Raw genomic sequence first — 3,363 nt, 5'->3', positions numbered from 1 at the left:
CACATGTTCAGCAAACACCTGCTGTGTGTTGGCCATCAGCTGTGTGCTAAGAATACTGAAATTTTAAGAACAGCCAATCATTGTCTTGAAGGAGTTCAGTCTAGTAGGAAAGATGGTTGCATAAAATAATCCAGCAAATGCAAAACACTGAGATATGTGCCATTCACTCATTTGTTCATTCATTCACTCATTCATTTGCATAAGAGAAATTCTTGCACAAATTTTCTCATATATTTTATTCAAGATGACAGTGATATAGCAGTGGACAAACAGACAAGACCTTGCTCTGCTCATTCTAATGGAAGACAGACATCAGACAAGGAACAGATAAACACAATGACATCTGAGGGCAAGATGTCCTCAGAGGAAAATAAAACAGATAACATGAGAGAGTTGCTGGAAAGGGGGTGGAAGAGATCCCAGAATGAGCAAGGTGGGCTTCACCAAGGAGATGACCTTTGAGTTGAGCCCCTAATCCAGAGTGGTGAGAAGGATTCATGAAGAAGAGATGAGGGAGAAGTATAGGAGGACACATCCCCCAGTGAGCTTGGCAAATTCAGTTCTTATCTCCTCCCACCCACCCCGCTTGCAATTCTGGAGCAGATATACGGAGAAAGCAAAATCCTGAGATGAGGAGGAAACATCCAGAATGAACTGGGCTGTGACTTCAGTTCTCCTAAAACAGATTATCCTGTAACACTTAAGCTCAGAGAACCCAGTGGCACTGTGGTGTATAAATGGAGGGTGAAGTGCTTTGGGAGTTCCCGAGCTGCGGTGTAAAGTGGGGCATGCACAGGTGACAATCCCTCTGCCCTAAAAGTCTTGAGTTTTTCTGAGCCTTAGAAAACTGGCTCGTCATGAATACTTGGCTTTGGTTTATTCTTGATGCCCATTTGTGAGTAATAAGCTTGTTTGCCTAACTTACTGTGTGAGCTTGTCTGGTTTCATGCGAGTGGTAGAGTTCTGGGGCTCATTTCTCCTGGAAACCAGGACTGCTGGTTATGACTGCTGCAGCAATGGGGTCTACTCCTGCCAGATATAAGAACCTTCGTAAGAAGAAAACCTCAGGTAGGTGGACCTGCCAGTACAAAGAAAGTCCCTCATGGGCTCCATGGGCTCCGGGAATGGGAAGACCACTGAGCTGAGGGTTAGGGAATGAAGACAGAGAAGCTGAAGGAGGCCACATGGAGCAAGATGTTCAGGCCACAGTGGAAAATTTAAACTGTATCTCACACACATGGGTGCTTTGGAAGGGTTCTATGTAGAGGAGTATACAGAGGAATGGAGCCCAAGACTGGATTTAAGAAGCTATTGCAGATCCCAAGTGAGAGGATGGCTCAGTCTCTCACTTGGTAGAATCAACATAGGAAGAAAAGGATGGGTTACAAATGGAACTAGGAGTAGAACCAACAGGACAGGCAGATGGATGGGACTGAGCAGGGAGCAAGTAGACAGACGACAACTCAGTTGAACTGAAGGCTGCATGGTGGTGTCATTTACTAAGATGGGGTATAAAGTGGTTGTCTGATGGGGCGGGGAGTGGTTGGGTGTGAAGTGGCCATCTGAGTGGCTGCGGTAGTGGGGAAGCTGGAAGGTGAGAGCTCAGTGGGAAACTCAGGGATGGAGCTAGAAAACAGGAGTCATGGACATGTGGCCCTGACGGAGGGATGGCTGTGGGTCATGGTCTTGCCAGGGAGAAAGGATTGATTCTTCTTCAGGGGTAGTGGAGAGAAAAACGCTTCCCTCCTCAATGTTATCACTTAGGGGGTTTGGATTATGAGCAACAGAAGTCCACCTTGGCTGTGGAGCATCTCGCAGACCCTGAAAACGACTCTTGGCTGAGATTCCAAAAGGAAAGAATCCAGGTACAGCATGGGTCTTGGCAGCAGAAGTTCCAGGACAGTCTTGGGATGTCTCAGCTCCCACTGTCTTCTGTCCTTGTAAGATGCTGTGGCAAACTGAGATCCCCAGGAGTAAGGTCTGAAGGACACACGTCTTGGCTATGGGGTGGGGAGTGCATACCTGATTCCACCAGAACCTCATAGGATGGGCGAGGGGCAGGGTTGTTCTCTAAGAAAACCTTTGGGCTATTAACAAAGAAAGGCAAAGGTCAGCTGGGCAGACGAGGGCAGCAGACATCTTCTGTGCCTGGCCTGTCATTTCAAAGGCCGAATTCCCCCTGAAGACTTCTTCAGCCTTCACCATGAATTGAACTGCTCCTCCCGGTGCTCCTGTTCTGACTTGTAAGCAGTTGCATGCTTGTCTATCTACCACTGCCCTTCTCCTGACGAGACTGTGAGCACCCCCAGGTTAAACGCACTCCTGTTCACTCACAAAACCCCAGGCCTCCCACGGGCTCTGGCACATTGCATTTGAGAAGCTATTATAGAGCCCAAGTGAGAGGATGCCGCAGTCTCTCAGTTGGTGGAATAAACGGGAAGAAAATAATGTGTTCCAAGTGGAACCGGGGGCAGAACCAACAAGACCGGTGGATGGATTGGGACGCAGTAAAAAATGCTGCTGCATTGAATGTGGTGCCACCCATTGAAGATAATCTGGACCACAACCCTGGAACTTTGTTTTAAATGTACGTTCTGTATTCATTTCAAAGTCCAGGGTGAGTTGAGTGACAAATTACAGAGATATTTTTCCCAAATGCCTTTCGAGTCACACAGCCAAATCAATTCAGCAAATTATATGTAATCAACAAGGAAATCAATAAGTACTGCAAGTGCATTAAGAGTTTAGCAGATTCATTATGTATTTAGCACATTCAGTCCAATTTGCAGGAAGTTCAGAGAAAAACAGGCTTTAGCATGTAAACAGTACCTCTGTCTGACTCTTTGGAGAACCAGGAGAGGCTGCACAGCCTCGTGAGGTGAAGGCAGATCAGGAGACCTGGCCACCTCCCAGTTTCTCTAGCCCAGACAGCCCAGTCCCACCCATGAGGCAGTTGTTTTGCCTCCAAAGGTACTGACATTGGTCTCAAAGTCTCCTTCTGCTTGGAAAGTCTATGGGAGATGATAGATGGAAGAGGGAGGGAGGGATGAAGGAGGAAGAAAGGAGGGTGGAGGGAGGGAAGGAGAAAGGGGGGGAGGAGGAAGGAAAGAGGAGGGGAGGGAGGGAAAAGGAAGGGAGGATGAAATAATTTCTTCGGATTTTTCCCTTTCCCTCAATTTCTCAGCCACTTTCTGTCTCTATAAAGAGGTCATTTACTAATTCATTCAAACATTGGCTGAGCATTCATTTTATGCCAGATCATATGCCAAGTTCTAGGGCATGAGTCAAATCATACCTAGATCTGCCTTCAAGTGACTCATGGACTGGTGGGCACAAAAGATCCAGCCACAGCACAGCCTGACC

Source organism: Otolemur garnettii, unplaced genomic scaffold, assembly GCF_000181295.1.
Source record: "Otolemur garnettii isolate 467f Iridium unplaced genomic scaffold, OtoGar3 scaffold00003, whole genome shotgun sequence".
In the NCBI taxonomy this organism is placed as follows: Eukaryota; Metazoa; Chordata; class Mammalia; order Primates; family Galagidae; genus Otolemur; species Otolemur garnettii.
Note: the sequence above shows the minus strand (reverse complement) of the source record.